The sequence below is a fragment of the Antedon mediterranea genome, chromosome 3 (genome assembly GCF_964355755.1).
Source record: "Antedon mediterranea chromosome 3, ecAntMedi1.1, whole genome shotgun sequence".
NCBI classification, from domain to species: Eukaryota; Metazoa; Echinodermata; class Crinoidea; order Comatulida; family Antedonidae; genus Antedon; species Antedon mediterranea.
In genome coordinates this window covers 12,448,852-12,466,688 of record NC_092672.1, presented here as the reverse complement: position 1 = coordinate 12,466,688, position 17,837 = coordinate 12,448,852, and the positions used below count along the sequence as shown (strand labels likewise).

At 32.9% G+C, this 17,837-nt stretch overlaps 1 long non-coding RNA gene across 1 annotated transcript in view; it reads left to right on the top strand.

The window, feature by feature from the left end:
• Positions 1-17,047, top strand: part of LOC140043952 (uncharacterized) — a 44,860-nt gene extending 27,813 nt beyond the window's left edge. Inside the window, exons 2-3 of the long non-coding RNA XR_011844444.1 lie at positions 16,770-16,868; positions 17,026-17,047. This is a non-coding gene — a long non-coding RNA (uncharacterized lncRNA). The remainder of the gene's footprint in view (positions 1-16,769; positions 16,869-17,025) is intronic.
• Positions 17,048-17,837: the final 790 nt, after the last annotated feature.

Genomic DNA, 17,837 nt, shown 5'->3' with positions numbered 1-17,837 from the left:
AAATCGCGCGTAACTTACGCTACGCGGATCTGACATTGTCAAAAAGCTTCGCAGTACATCTTCAGTTAATTGTCTATATGTTGACCAAGTTACAAAATGTTATGTTAACACGTTCAAGAGAAAACGCGTACACAAAATCGGAGAAAGAAAGAAGAATAATAAAAAAAAAAAGTAACACTACAATAACAAAGGTTATCCGCTTGAGGCGGATAACCAATAAATAAAGATTTTGACAGAATCAAGAGGTTATATGCATGATAATGCATATAACCTAATAAATAAAGATTTTGACAGAATCAAGAGGTTATATGCATATCATGCATATAACCTAACTAGAACTTAAACTCGTCACTTGAGGACGAGTTTGGTTATCCGCCAGCAACAAAGCGTATCTTACGCATTCAAGTACTTCCAAGTTATGACTTTTCCAAAAAAAGTAGGCTATTCAAAATTAAAACTGCCCTCTCAGTGTAATAACCAACTAAACCCTTTTAATTAATTGTTTTCCCGTGACGGGACTCGAACCCGGTACCTCTGATACCAAAGTCGGTTGCATTACACATCGAGCCATATGACCACCTGCTGACGAAAATCCGAAGAAAGAGTCCTCGTTCATTCGGTATGTCGTGAACCCCCTCGATGCAAGTTGATTATTACATATCAAACTTAAATCATAAATTTTACTATGATGAAATCTTCAAAAATTTTAAACGCTGATATTTTATGAAAGTACATACTTTCAAGTTTTATATTATTAACATGTAAAGAAAAAAGATAAATGTTATGTTTATTGTTTTGCTCTTTGAATAAGTTTATGTTTGTTTGATGATAAATATTTCAAAAATTATATTTAATATGCAAATAATGTAGCCATCAAACACGTTTTAGCATTCAACACTATAATAAATCAGACCTATGATTCATACACTGCAAGAAATTAAAATAAAAAATGGGGGTAACCTTGCATTCTGATGAACTGTTTAATTTTTAGAAGTAGACATATTTTGGAACATTTTCACAATTTGTTGACGTTTTCGTGCGCAACCTGTCATGTTTAACGTGCTCGTAGAACGCCATTTCAAGTTGAAAAGTGAATAAAATAACGTAAAATTGTTAACCGAAGATTTAAAAACACAAATCGTGTAAAAGAAATGCTCATACCTGTTCCCTGCGCCGTGCGCGCGTAAAAATGTGCGCACCAGTGGCAATTTTTTAAACGCTTAAAATGACCTGAATCGTGCTCTAATTTAATCAGAAATTGATTTGAAGCATTTTAAAATTTCAAACGCCATTTACACGCGCACTTTCTAATGTTACAAATTGCGATAGCGTTAAAAAAGTTAACTATTGATGTGAAGCAAACGCGGCTGAAAATGACGTTAAAAAATATTCATTTGTTTCGAAGTTATAACCAATTTAAGATTTTCAGAAAATCACGCGTAACTTACGCTACGTGGCTCTGACATCGTCAAAAAGCTTGGCTGGACAACTTCAGTAAAATGTCTATATGTTGAACAAGTTACAAAATGTTATGTTAACGCGTTACAGAGAAACAGCGTGCACAAATTAGGAGCATTTTAAAATTTCAAACGCAGTTTACGCGCAGACTTTCTAGTGTTCAAAAATTTGCTGAAGAGCGAAAAAGTTAGCCATTGATGTGAAGAAAACGTGGCTGAAAATTTCGTTAAAAAATATTTATCGGTTTCGAAGTTATGACCGATTTAAGATTTTCAGAAAATCGCGCGTAACTTACGCTACGTGGATCTGACATTGTCAAAAAGCTTCGCAGTACATCTTCAGTTAATTGTCTATATGTTGACCAAGTTACAAAATGTTATGTTAACACGTTCAAGAGAAAACGCGTACACAAAATCTGAGAAAGAAAGAAGAATAACTAGATCTTAAACTCGTCACTTGAGGACGAGTTTGGTTATCCGCCCGCAACAAAACGTATCTTGCGTATTCAAGTACTTTTCAGTTGTGACTTTTCCAAAACGTAGCCTATTCGAAATTAAAACTGCCTTTTCAGTGTAATAACCAAACAAATCCTTTTATTTAATTGTTTTCCCGTGATGGGATTCGAACCCGGTACCTCTGATACCAAAGTCGGTTGCATTACACATCAAGCCATATGACCACCTGCTGACGAAAATCCGAAGAAAGAGTCCTCGTTCATTCGGTATGTCGTGAACCCCCTCGATGCAAGTTGATTATTACATATCAAACTTAAATCATAAATTTTACTATGATGAAATCTTCAAAAATTTTAAACGCTGATATTTTATGAAAGTACATACTTTCAAGTTTTATATATTAACAAGTAAAGAAAAAAGATAAATGTTATGTTTATTGTTTTGCTCTTTGAATAAGTTTATGTTTGTTTGATGATAAATATTTCAAAAATTATATTTAATATGCAAATAATGTAGCCATCAAACACGTTTTAGCATTCAACACTATAATAAATCAGACCTATGATTCATACACTGCAAGAAATTAAAATAAAAAATGGGGGTAACCTTGCATTCTGATGAACTGTTTCATTTTTAAAAGTAGACATATTTTGCAACATTTTCACAATTTGTTGACGTTTTCGTGCGCAACCTGTCATGTTTAACGTGCTCGTAGAACGCCATTTCAAGTTGAAAAGTGAATAAAATAACGTAAAATTGTTAACCGAAGATTTAAAAACACAAATCGTGTAAAAGAAATGCTCATACCTGTTCCCTGCGCCGTGCGCGCGTAAAAATGTGCGCACCAGTGGCAATTTTTTAAACGCTTAAAATGACCTGAATCGTGCTCTAATTTAATCAGAAATTGATTTGAAGCATTTTAAAATTTCAAACGCCATTTACGCGCGCACTTTCTAATGTTACAAATTGCGGTAGCGTTAAAAAAGTTAACTATTGATGTGAAGCAAACGTGGCTGAAAATGATGTTAAAAAATATTCATTTGTTTCGAAGTTATAACCAATTTAAGATTTTCAGAAAATCACGCGTAACTTACGCTACGCGGCTCTGACATCGTCAAAAAGCTTGGCTGGACAACTTCAGTAAAATGTCTATATGTTAAACAAGTTACAAAATGTTATGTTAACGCGTTACAGAGAAACAGCGTGCACAAATTAGGAGCATTTTAAAATTTCAAACGCAGTTTACGCGCAGACTTTCTAGTGTTCAAAAATTTGCTGAAGAGCGAAAAGGTTAGCCATTGATGTGAAGAAAACGTGTCTGAAAATTTCGTTAAAAAATATTTATCGGTTTCGAAGTTATGACCGATTTAAGATTTTCAGAAAATCGCGCGTAACTTACGCTACGCGGATCTGACATTGTCGAAAAGCTTGGCAGTACATCTTCAGTTAATTGTCAATATGTTGACCAAGTTACAAAATGTTACGTTAACACGTTCAAGAGAAAACGCGTACACAAAATCTGAGAAAGAAAGAAGAATAACTAGAACTTAAACTCGTCACTTGAGGACGAGTTTGGTTATCCGCCAGCAACAAAGCGTATCTTGCGTATTCAAGTACTTCCAAGTTATGACTTTTCCAAAAAAAGTAGGCTATTCAAAATTAAAACTGCCCTCTCAGTGTAATAACCAACTAAACCATTTTAATTAATTGTTTTCCCGTGACGGGACTCGAACCCGGTACCTCTGATACAAAAGTCGGTTGCATTACACATCGAGCCATATGACCACCTGCTGACGAAAATCCGAAGAAAGAGTCCTCGTTCATTCGGTATGTCGTGAACCCCCTCGATGCAAGTTGATTATTACATATTAAACTTAAATCATAAATTTTACTATGATGAAATCTTCAAAAATTTTAAACGCTGATATTTTATGAAAGTACATACTTTCAAGTTTTATATATTAACATGTAAAGAAAAAAGATAAATGTTATGTTTATTGTTTTGCTCTTTGAATAAGTTTATATTTGTTTGATGATAAATATTTCAAAAATTATATTTAATATGCAAATAATGTAGCCATCAAACACGTTTTAGCATTCAACACTATAATAAATCAGACCTATGATTCATACACTGCAAGAAATTAAAATAAAAAATGGGGGTAACCTTGCATTCTGATGAACTGTTTCATTTTTAAAAGTAGACATATTTTGGAACATTTTCACAATTTGTTGACGTTTTCGTGCGCAACCTGTCATGTTTAACGTGCTCGTAGAACGCCATTTCAAGTTAAAAAGTGAATAAAATAACGTAAAATTGTTAACCGAAGATTTAAAAACACAAATCGTGTAAAAGAAATGCTCATACCTGTTCCCTGCGCCGTGCGCGCGTAAAAATGTGCGCACCAGTGGCAATTTTTTAAACGCTTAAAATGACCTGAATCGTGCTCTAATTTAATCAGAAATTGATTTGAAGCATTTTAAAATTTCAAACGCCATTTACGCGCGCACTTTCTAATGTTACAAATTGCGATAGCGTTAAAAAAGTTAACTATTGATGTGAAGCAAACGTGGCTGAAAATGACGTTAAAAAATATTCATTTGTTTCGAAGTTATAACCAATTTAAGATTTTCAGAAAATCACGCGTAACTTACGCTACGCGGCTCTGACATCGTCAAAAAGCTTGGCTGGACAATTTCAGTAAAATGTCTATATGTTGAACAAGTTACAAAATGTCATGTTAACGCGTTACAGAGAAGCAGCGTGCACAAATTAGGAGCATTTTAAAATTTCAAACGCAGTTTACGCGCAGACTTTCTAGTGTTCAAAAATTTGCTGAAGAGCGAAAAAGTTAGCCATTGATGTGAAGAAAACGTGGCTGAAAATTTCGTTAAAAAATATTTATCGGTTTCGAAGTTATGACCGATTTAAGATTTTCAGAAAATCGCGCGTAACTTACGCTACGCGGATCTGACATTGTCAAAAAGCTTCGCAGTACATCTTCAGTTAATTGTCTATATGTTGACCAAGTTACAAAATGTTATGTTAACACGTTCAAGAGAAAACGCGTACACAAAATCTGAGAAAGAAAGAAGAATAATAAAAAAAAAAAAAAAGTAACACTACAATAACAAATGCTTATCCGCTTGAGGCGGATAACCAATAAAAAAAAAAAAAAAGTAACACTACAATAACAAATGCTTATCCGCTTGAGGCGGATAACCAATAAATAAATAAAGATTTTGACAGAATCAAGAGGTTATATGCATGATAATGCATATAACCTAACTAGATTTAATTCGTCACTATGACGAATTATAGGTTATATGCATTGATTTAAATAAAGATAATTGATTGATTTAAGATATATTGATTGATTGATTTTCTCAGAATCATTAGTTATTTATAATATATGACAGGATCTTGCTAACGCAAATACAATAGCCGGTATCATAATCCGATCAAAGATTTTTCTGCGTATATAATGTCATAAACCACATTTGTTTTTTTATTTAGATTTCATTATAAATCATGTGTATAATCTGTACACTAAGAAATATAATTGAACAACCAATAAGGATAATAAAAAAAATCTTATTTCGTTTGGTTTCCCAAGGTGAGACTCGAACTCGGTACTTGACTGCTATAGACACTAGCAAAGACCACCGAGCCATACACAAATGACTAAAAGTTATGGAAAAATTCCTCCGTGTATTTACTATGCAGTAACCACTTTGGTGCAGATAGATTATTACATACCGCAATGAATTATAATGTTTTACTATGATGACATCTTTAAAAATTTTAAAAAATGATGCACTGTCAAACTATATACTTTTAACTTTAATATATGAACTTCTTAAGGAAGAAAGTTAATGTTAAGTTTGTTATTTTGGCCTAAGAAAATGTTATAATTTGTTTGATTGTCGAAATTAATTTTGTTAAATTTAATATGCCATTAATGATGACTTAATCAACTTTTGTTCTTCTAATTTCATAATAAATCATACATATGATACATACACTTCAAGAAAATTAAATAAAAAATAGGTGTTCCCGAGCATTCTAACGATATATATTAATTTTAAAATTTAGCATATTTTCACCATTTTGTTAACTTACACGTGCGTAGCCTGTCACTTTTGACGTGCTCGTATAACGCTGTTTCGCATTGAAAAGTGAATAAAATATGATGATATTATTAAAGAAAGGTTATACAACCGTAATCGGACAAAAACAGTGCGCATTAACGTTTGACGCGCAGTGCGCGTGCAATAATCTGCGCACTCATGGCAATTTTTTAAACGATTAAAATTGCCTGAAACGTACTCTAATTTCATCGAAAATAAATTCTGACAATTTTCAACATTTTAAGCGCGCGTACGCATGCTTTATATGCGCTACGCACGTAATTGTATTGCCATATGATGAAATATGACCTGAAGTTTATGAGTACCAAATTTTGTTTAATTGTGATTCATGCTTGTGAAGATATGATTACAAACGTGATTTCGTTTAATCGCGCGTAGACCGCGTAATTTTTGATTGCGCATCGTGAAAATATAACCACATCGATTCCTGGCCATAAGGAATATACTCTGAAAAATTGACTTAGTTAGATGAAACTGATATCAAGATAATTGACGGACAAATAGTGCTAAGGAAAGAATAAATAAATAAACTAGATTTAATTCGTCACTATGACGAATTATAGGTTATATGCATTGATTTAAATAAAGATAATTGATTTTTAAAAGATATTTTGATTCATTGATTTTCTCAGATTCTTTAATTATTTATAATATATGATAGGACCTTGCTAACGCGAATACAATAGCCGGTATCACAATCCGATCAAAGATCCCTCTGCGTATAATGTCATAAACCACATTTGCTGTTACATAATAATAAAGACATAAGTTATTTTTTATCTAGATTTCATTATAAATCATGTGTATAATATATACACTAAGAAATAAATTTGAACAAACAATACGGATAATAAAAAAAAAATCTTATTTCGTTTCCCAAGGTGAGACTCGATCTCGGTACCTTGAGTGCCATAGACACGAGCACACACTACCGAGCCATACACAACTGACTAAAAATTGTAGAAAAATTCCTCCGTGTATTTACTATGCAGTAACCACTTTGGTGCAGATAGATTATTACATACCGCAATGAATTATAATTTTTTACTATGATGACATCTCTAAAAATGTACAAAAAGGATGCACTGTCAAACTATATACTTTTAACTTTAATATATGAACTTTTGAAGGAAGAAAGTTAATGTTAAGTTTGTTATTTTGGCCTAAGAAAATGTCATAATTTGTTTGATTGTCGAAATGAATTTTTTTTTATTTAATATGCAATTAATTATGGCTTAATCAACTTTTGTTCCCTTAGTTTAATAATAAATCATACATAAGATACATACACTTCAAGAAAATGAAATAAAAAATATGTGTTCCCGAGCATTCTGACGATCTATATTAATTTTAAAATTTAGCATATTTTCACCATTTTGTTAACTTACACGTGCGTAGCCTGTCACTTTTGACGTGCTCGTATAAGGCAATTACGCGTTGAAAAGTGAATAAAATATGATGATATTATTAAAGAAAGGTTGTACAACCGAAATCGGACAAAAAGAGTGCGCATTAACGTATAACGCGCAGTGCGCGTGCAAAAATCTGCGCACTCATGGCAATTTTTTAAACGCTTAAAATTGCCTGAAACGTACTCTAATTTCATCGAAAATAAATTTTGACAATTTTGAACATTTTAAGCGCGCGTACGCAAGCGTTATATGCGCTACGCACGTAATTGTATTGCCATATGATGAAATATGACCTGAAATTTATGAGTACCAAATTTTGTTTAATTGTGATTCATGCTTGTGAAGATGTGATTACAAACGTGATTTCGTAAAATCGCGCGTTGACCGCGTAATTTTTGATTACGCATCGTGAAAATATAACCACATCGATTCCTGGCCATAAGGAATATACTCTGAAAAATTGACTTAGATAGATGAAACTGATATCAAGATAATTCACGGACAAAATAGTGCTAAGGAAAGAATAAATAAACTAGATCTGAACTCGTCACTTGAGGACGAGTTTGGTTATCCGCCCGCAACAAAACGTATCTTGTGCGCATTCAAGTACTTTTCAGTTATGGCTTTTCAAAAAATTAGCCTATTCGAAATTAAAACTGCCTTTTCAGTGTAACAACCAAATAAATCCTTTTATTAAATTGTTTTCCCGTGACGGGACTCGATCCCGGTACCTCTGATACCAAAGTCGGTGGCACTACACATCGACCCATATGAGCACCTGCTGAAGAAAATCCGACGAAAGTTTACTCGTTCATTCGGTATGTCGTGAACCACTCGATGCAAATAGATTATTACTTATCAAACTAAATCATAATTTTTACTATGATGAAATCTTCACAAATTTTAAACAGTGACATATTAGCAAAGTGCATACTTTCAAGTTTTATATATCAACATGTAAAGAAAAAATATAAACGTTATGTTTATTGTTTTGCTCTTTGAATATGTTATTGTTTGTTTGATGATAAAAATTTCGAAAATTATATTTAATATGCAAATAATGTAGCCATCAAACACGTTTTAACATTCAACACTATAATAAATCAGATCTACAATTCATAGAATGTGATAAAATAAAATAAAAAATGGGGGTAACCTTGCATTCTGATGAACTGTATCACTTTTAAAAGTAGACATATTTTGCAACATTTTCACAATTTGTTGACTTTTTCGTGCGCAACCAGTCATGTTTAACGTGCTCGTAGAACGCCATTTCAAGTTGAAAAGTGAATAAAATAACGTAAAATTGTTAACCTAAGTTTGAAAAACACAATTTATGTAAAAGAAAAGCTCATACGCGTTCCCTGCGCCGTGCGCGCGTAAAAAAGTGCGCACCAGTTGCAATTTTTAAACCCTTAAAATGACCTGAAACGTGCTCTAATTTAATCAGAAATTGATTTGAAGCATTTTAAAATTTCAAACGCCGTTTACGCACGCACTTTCTAATGTTACAAAATTCGGTAGGGATAAAAAAGTTAACAATTAATGTAAAGCAAACGTGGCTGAAAATTACGTTAAAAAATATTTATCTGTTTCGAAGTTATGATCAATTTAAGATTTTCAGAAAATCGCGCGTAACTTACGATAAGATCATGATACAGCGTCCAAAAGCTTGGCTGCACATCTTCAGTTAAATGTCTATATGTTGACCAAGTTACAACATGTTATGTTCACGCGTTGCAGAGAAACAGCGTGTACAAATTTGGAGCATTTTAAAATTTCAAACGAAATTTACGCGCAAACTTTCTAGTCTCCAAAAATGTGCTAAAGATTGAAAAAGTTAGCCATTGATGTGAAGAAAACGTGGCTGCAAGTTACGTTAAAAAATATTTATCGGTTTCGAAGTTATGATCAATTTAAGATTTTCAGAAAATCGCGCGTGACTTACGCTACGCGGATCTGACAGCGTCCAAAAGCTTGGCTGCACATCTTCAGTTAAATTTCTAAATGTTTACCAAGTTACAACATGTTATGTTAACACGTTGCAGAGAAACGTCGCGTACAAAAAGTGGCGGAAAGAAAGAAGAATAATAAAAAACTAGATCTGAACTCGTCACTTGAGGACGAGTTTGGTTATCCGCCCGCAACAAAACATATCTTGAGCATTCAAGTACTTTTCAGTTTTTGGCTTTTCCAAAAAAGTAGCCTATTCGAAATTAAAACTGCCTTTTCAGTGTAACAACCAAATAAATCCTTATATTTAATTGTTTTCCCGTGACGGGACTCGATCCCGGTACCTCTGATACCAAAGTCGGTTGCACTACACATCGAGTCATATGAGCACCTGCCGAAGATAATCCGAAGAAAGATTACTCGTTCGTTCGGTATGTCGTGAACTCCCTCGATGCAAGTTGATTATTACATATCGAACTAAATCATAATTTTTACTATGATGAAATCTTCATAAATTTTAAACAGTGACATATTATGAAAGAGCATACTTTCAAGTTTTATATATTAACATGTGAAGAAAAAATATAACAGTTATGTCTATTGTTTTGCTCTTTGAAAATGTTATCGTTTGTTTGATGATAACAATTTCCAAAATTATATTTAATATGCAAATAGTGTAGCCAGCAAACACGTTTTAACATTAAAAATTATTATAAATCAGATCTATGATTCATAAACTGCAAGAAATAAAAATAAAAAATAGGGGTAACCTTGCATTCTGATGAACTGTATCGTTTTTAAAAGTAGACATATTTTGCAACATTTTCACAATTTTTTGACGTTTTTCTGCGCAACCAGTCATGTTTAACGTGCTCGTAGAACGCCATTTCAAGTTGAATAGTGAATAAAATAACGTAAAATTGTTAACCAAAGATGTAAAAACATAAATCGTGTAAAAGAAATGCTCATACGCGTTCCCTGCGCCGTGCGCGCGTAAAAATGTGCGCACCAGTGGCAATTTTTTAAACGCTTAAAATGACCTGAATCGTGCTCTAATTTAATCAGAAATTAATTTCAAGCATTTTCAAACTTCAAACGTCGTTTACGCGCGCACTTTCGAATGTTACAAAATTCGTTAGGGTTAAAAAAGTTAACAATTGATGTGAAGCAAACGTGGCTGAAAATTACGTTAAAAAATATTTATCTGTTTCAAAGTTATGATCAATTTAAGATTTTCAGAAAATCGCGCGTAACTTACGATACGCGCCTCTGACAGCGTCCAAAAGCTTGGCTGCACAATTTCAGTTAGATGTCAAAATGTTGACCAAGTTACAACATGTTATGTTAACGCGTTGCAGAGAAACAGCGTGTACAAATTTGGAGAATTTTTAAATTTCAAACGCAATTTACGCGAAAATTTTCTAGTCTCCAAAAATTTGGTAGAGATCGAAAAAGTTAGCCATTGATGTGAAGAAAACGTGGCTGAAAACTTCGTTAAAAAATATTTATCGGTTTTGAAGTTATGACCGATTTAAGATTTTCAGAAAATCGCGCGTAACTTACGCTACGCGTATCTGACAGCGTCCAAAAGCTTGGCTGCACAACTTCAGTTAAATGTCTAAATGTTGACCAAGTTACAACGTGTTATGTTAACACGTTGAAGAAAAACGTCGCGAACAAAAGTGGCGGAAAGAAAGAAGAATAATAAAAAAAAAAAGAAACACTACAATAACAAAGGTTATCCGCTTGAGGCGGATAACCAAAAAGAAACACTACAATTCCAAGGGCTTATCCGCTTGAGGCGGATAACCAACTAGAACTTAAACTCGTCACTTGAGGACGAGTTTGGTTATCCGCCAGCAACAAAGCGTATCTTGCGTATTCAAGTACTTCCAAGTTATGACTTTTCCAAAAAAAGTAGGCTATTCAAAATTAAAACTGCCCTCTCAGTGTAATAACCAACTAAACCCTTTTAATTAATTGTTTTCCCGTGACGGGACTCGAACCCGGTACCTCTTATACCAAAGTCGGTTGCATTACACATCGAGCCATATGACCACCTGCTGACGGAAATCCGAAGAAAGAGTCCTCGTTCATTCGGTATGTCGTGAACCCCCTCGATGCAAGTTGATTATTACATATCAAACTTAAATCATAAATTTTACTATGATGAAATCTTCAAAAATTTTAAACGCTGATATTTTATGAAAGTACATACTTTCAAGTTTTATATATTAACATGTAAAGAAAAAAGATAAATGTTATGTTTATTGTTTTGCTCTTTGAATAAGTTTATGTTTGTTTGATGATAAATATTTCAAAAATTATATTTAATATGCAAATAATGTAGCCATCAAACACGTTTTAGCATTCAACACTATAATAAATCAGACCTATGATTCATACACTGCAAGAAATTAAAATAAAAAATGGGGGTAACCTTGCATTCTGATGAACTGTTTCATTTTTAAAAGTAGACATATTTTGGAACATTTTCACAATTTGTTGACGTTTTCGTGCGCAACCTGTCATGTTTAACGTGCTCGTAGAACGCCATTTCAAGTTGAAAAGTGAATAAAATAACGTAAAATTGTTAACCGAAGATTTAAAAACACAAATAGTGTAAAAAAAATGCTCATACGTGTTCCCTGCGCCGTGCGCGCGTAAAAATGTGCGCACCAGTGGTAATTTTTTAAACGCTTAAAATGACCTGAATCGTGCTCTAATTTAATCAGAAATTGATTTGAAGCATTTTAAAATTTCAAACGCCATTTACGCGCGCACTTTCTAATGTTACAAATTGCGGTAGCGTTAAAAAAGTTAACTATTGATGTGAAGCAAACGTGGCTGAAAATGACGTTAAAAAATATTCATTTGTTTCGAAGTTATAACCAATTTAAGATTTTCAGAAAATCACGCGTACCTTACGCTACGCGGCTCTGACATCGTCAAAAAGCTTGGCTGGACAACTTCAGTAAAATGTCTAAATGCTGAACAAGTTACAACATATTATGTTTACACGTTGAAGAGAAACAGTGTGCACAAAATAAGAAGAGTTAAATATTTCAAACGCAATTTACGCGAAAACTTTCTAATCTCCAAAAAATTGTTAAACATTCCAAGGGGGTTCGAGGGGGTTCACGACATACCGAATGAACGAGGACTCTTTCTTCGGATTTCCGTCAGCAGGTGGTCATATGGCTCGATGTGTAATGCAACCGACTTTGGTATCAGAGGTACCGGGTTCGAGTCCCGTCACGGGAAAACAATTAATTAAAAGGGTTTAGTTGGTTATTACACTGAGAGGGCAGTTTTAATTTTGAATAGCCTACTTTTTTTGGAAAAGTCATAACTTGGAAGTACTTGAATACGCAAGATACGCTTTGTTGCTGGCGGATAACCAAACTCGTCCTCAAGTGACGAGTTTAAGTTCTAGTTTATTTATTCTTTCCTTAGCACTATTTTGTCCGTGAATTATCTTGATATCAGTTTCATCTATCTAAGTCAATTTTTCAGAGTATATTCCTTATGGCCAGGAATAGATGTGGTTATATTTTCACGATGCGCAATCAAAAATTACGCGGTCTACGCGCGATTTTACGAAATCACGTTTGTAATCATATCTTCACAAGCATGAATCACAATTAAACAAAATTTGGTACTCATAAATTTCAGGTCATATTTCATCATATGGCAATACAATTACGTGCGTAGCGCATATAACGCTTGCGTACGCGCGCTTAAAATGTTCAAAATTGTCAAAATTAATTTTCGATGAAATTAGAGTACGTTTCAGGCAATTTTAAGCGTTTAAAAAATTACCATGAGTGCGCAGATTTTTGCACGCGCACTGCGCGTTAAACGTTAATGCGCACTCTTTTTGCCCGATTTCTGTTTTACAATCTTTCTTTAATAATATCATCATATTTGATTCACGTTTCAACTCGAAATTGCGTTATACGAGCACGTCAAAAGTGACTGGCTACGCACGTATAAGTTAACAAAATGGTGAAAATATGCTAAATTTTTAAATTAATATATATCGTCAGAATGCAGGGGAACACCTATTTTTTATTTCATTTTCTTGAAGTGTATGTATCATATGTATGATTTATTATCAAATTAAGAGAACAAAAGTTGATTAAGTCATCATTAATTGCATATTAAATTAAAAAAACATAATTTCGACAATCAAACAAATTATGACATTTTCTTAGGCCAAAATAACAAACTTAACATTAACTTTCTTCCTTCCAAAGTTCATATATCAAAGTTAAAAGTATATAGTTTGACAGTGCATCATTTTTTAAAATTTTTAAAGATGTCATCATAGTAAAACATTATAATTCATTGCGGTATGTAATAATCTATTTGCACCAAACTGGTTACTGCATAGTAAATACACGGAGGAATTTTTCTACAACTTCTAGTCAGTGGTGTATGGCTCGATGGTCTGTGCTCGTGTCTATGGCATTCAAGGTACCGAGATCGAGTCTCACCTTGGGAAACGAAATAAGATATTTTTTTTTTTAATATCCGTATTGTTTGTTCAAATTTATTTCTTAATGTATAGATTATACACATGATTTATAATGAAATCTAGATAAAAATTAACTTATGTCTTTATTATTATGTAACAACAAATGTGGTTTATGACATTATACGCATATGGATCTTTGATCGGATTGTGATACCGGCTATGGTTGTCGCGTTAGCAAGGCCAGGTCACGCCCTATCATATATTATAAATAATTAAGGATTCTGAGAAAATCAATCAATCAATATATCTTTTCAAAATCAATTATTTTATTTTAATCAATGCATATAACCTATAATTCGTCATAGTGACGAATTAAATCTAGTTAAATATTGAATCGCTAAATTTATCTTATTGCTAATGCTATGCTACATGGTTGGGTAGGTATCGTATCTTGCTATGCGCAAATTTGTCAAATAAATTGTAGACAATTAACTTTTTTGTTTGTATATGTATTTTTTTTTTTATTACATATTTCCCTATGTCCTGTCGGGTATCCCCCTGCTGGGTATCCCCCTGCTGCGTATAGACGTGGGGAACCCCGAATTGGTACCAATGAGATAAGAGAGATACCAGCTACTGTAATTTCATCACTATATACTATGACATTCTCCTACCAAATTCACGAACGACAGATATTTTATCTCTTGCAATAAGCCAGATCCCCTAAGGAGGACGTAAAGAATGGGAAGTATATATGATGAGTAAGATACCACTCACAATTAATGTAAAATAAACAAGTTGAGTTCATACAGTACTAAATGGGTAACAAGAGACTAATTGTCCACGGCACCGCAAGTACCAGACGCTCTATAATTTGACTATAGAGACCCCCTTTCTCCCAACTAAGCTATTCTATTGTAGATAGCATCAGAAACCATTATGATCTAGAACATTGGAATACCAAAGACCCCGCTAAATTTCGATTACAAACCCCCGGACGCGATATTTCTTTTCGTACATAAGTTGGGGACCCATCGTGAAACGTCACAAAATAAACATGAATATTCATTAGTCATATCCATAAGGTTCGACGTAAGAATTAAGCTAACTACAATTCACTAATGCAAACGATTTCTGTCGAGCCGTCTGTGTAGTCGAGTGGATAACACTATGGACTTTACATGCCGATGTATGGGGTTCGACTCCCATGAGCTAATTGTTTTACTTTATAGTGAGAGAGAGATTATTTAGAGGGTTAGGTTTAGTTATATTTAGGAAGTAATTCGGCTTTCTTTCACATGGGGTCCCCAACTTATGTACGAAAAAAAAAATCGTCCCCCAGACCCATGGAGCCTACCTTCGATACAGTATTGCATATGCCACCGGCTACCAATGTTAGGATCTCACACATGAATACATAATGTATAGTACACTACATTTACTTAATGCAGTGACGTGTGTGAGTTTCTACTATATAATTATTCTGTATACTGTTTACTATTTGAAAATAAAAAAAGTAAAGTACTAGTAAATACTAGTTATTTCAATACTGTAAAATACAGCTTTCTAATTCGCTTATATGTCTGACTGGTTTAGGCATTCAGACAACCTTTTTGAAGATGTATCTGTGACAAAAAACAGTAAAGATGATACAAGTTCTGAGCAATGACTAGGACAGTAAACTTTAAATGTTAAAATATACTGTTTTTAGGTAACCATCTAATCGTGTAAATTTACAGAATAACCCATATTTCTCTCATATACCGATTTTATGGTTACCATCGGTTTAATATAAATATATATATATATACTGTACCTAAACAAAACTATTATTTTAAAGTTATTTTCTGTAAAATTGAGTTTGGTCAGGTTGGAATTCCAACCTCATCATACGTTGGAAACTGAGATTTTATTATTAGCTTATACATTTTAAAAGAAACCATTAAACAAGTTTTCCTTTTTAATGGTTTTAATCTATTTTTGTTTATGATCATTTTAATGACTCTAATTTGCAAATAGATGAATGTACTGATATACATCAACTTTATTCAATTAAATTTGTTTTTATTTCTTGCGGGAATATTGGTATTTATATTCTGGTACCAAAAGATAGCTCAGATGAGATATTGTACCCTATATTCAGATGGGGATGATAGAACTAAGGCAGTACTATGCAAAGTAGGTAGTCTGTAATAGCTCATTTTATATTCCTTATTTACAATGTGCTAGATCATTCTATCAGCAAGTTGTAGGGGATGTCTATCTGTTGGAGTGTGGTTGTCGGAAGAACCAAAGCAGTGTATATGTAATGATCTGTAAGGTCATTTGTAATTAATTACAATCTAATTGGGTTTATAGTTTTTTTATTTTGGTTCTGGTAGGACCAAGGCAGTGTCTTACTTCACTTAAGGCGAGAAGAGATGATATGTTTCTTACCTTTGGGAAGAAACTTCTTAAATCTGATATCGGCAGTTTATCTATTAGCTCCCACCGGGAATTATATAATTTATGTTAAAATACAAACTTGAAAAATGTATATAAATCCTAACATGTTTTTATAAAATGATTGGTACAATGCTTTGACAAAAATACTAATATTGACAGTAAATGATATACTAGAACAAAGCCGTTTATGGTTGGTCTGCTCGAATAAATATCAATTCTTGTAAATTCTTCTAAGACAATTAGGCCTAAAATATACAAATGTATTTTATTTTTGTTTACTCTTCATTTTTCAATTTAATATGAAATATTAGAAAAAGAACTTCTAGTATTGCAAAATATTGAAATATTGAAAAATGAACAGAAAATAAAATATTAAAAATACATTATGCTTAAAGTTTATGTTTCATTTTCCAGCAACCACAGAATGATTGGCAACTACAGAGTGCACTTCTTTCAATGGATGAATAAGTTATATCTTCAAACTGAGGGGGACTGCATTTTTTAAATGGCAAAGTAAGCTTTATATTTTATATCCAACAAACGTATAATATGTTAAATAGTTCAAAGAAAATTGTATTTATTATTGTTTAGAAACATGACAAATAAACATATTAACATCATCAAACCGAGTATTCTTGCTATGATTCATTTTTATCTTCTTTATTTTCAGAAACGTATTGCTAAGAACTGTAGTATATGGAAATTTGAAAGAAATTGAAGAAATATGTAAAACATATCCACATCTTGTGAACTCCGTAGATGAGGTATAGAAACTATATTTATTTGAATTTGAATATGATATAAATCATCACCATGTTTACGGTAAACTCAAGGGTGAAAAACAAGAAAACTTTTATATAATGTTTATATGGAAACATTTACTAAGAACCAATAACAAACACACAATCTACTCAATACTATAACTGCGGCCTCACTTGCCACTTCTTTGAGTTGAGATAAAACGTAATAGAAAGACAGAATCCGTGTAATCATTACCACAATGGAGATGACTTATTGTATAATAGCATGACATAACATTTAGAAATCGCAATACATCTAAGGATAGAGAATCGTCTCAACTAACTACACTAGCTACTGAGATTTCTAATATACGTAGGCTAACATGGTATTTTATGCAAATTATTCCCGATGAGCATACCTTCAACGAAAATTACATAATCATTAACTCAGTTACACATACTGCCGTTACATGTCTCCTTGCAATATTTACACCAATCTTTTCATATTAAATTATTGCATGTGTTTTGTTTTCTCATATGTTACGGGCTCGCTCGTTAGGCTGAAACCAACAATAAGAACATAACAAAACACGTTGTAGTTGTCGTCCATCTTTATTCCTCTCACCTCTTTTACTCTAGAGGGCTCACTTCCGTGTGACAAACATCACACACCCCCACTTAAAGAAAGTTTGATAATGATTAAACTTATAACTGTTTACTATAACATCTTAAATCTTTTCTT